Source organism: Nicotiana attenuata, unplaced genomic scaffold (genome assembly GCF_001879085.1).
Source record: "Nicotiana attenuata strain UT unplaced genomic scaffold, NIATTr2, whole genome shotgun sequence".
Lineage (NCBI taxonomy): Eukaryota > Viridiplantae > Streptophyta > Magnoliopsida > Solanales > Solanaceae > Nicotiana > Nicotiana attenuata.
In genome coordinates, this window is record NW_017671360.1 from 76873 (window position 1) to 77157 (window position 285).

Below are 285 nucleotides of genomic sequence, written 5' to 3' on the forward strand. Positions count from 1 at the left end.
AAAACAAACTATCTTTAATAATTATGTATTTTTTTAATTTAAATTCATATTTTTTAATAACTTAATTATATATATATATATATATATATATATGTATATATATATATATATATATATATATATATGGGTTCCGGGCTCAGTATTTAGAGGCCCAGTGGCATCAAACTATCTTTAATAATTATGTATTTTTTTTAATTTAAATTCATATTTTTTAATAACTTAATTTTATATATATATATATATACATATATATATATATATATATATATATATATATATATATAT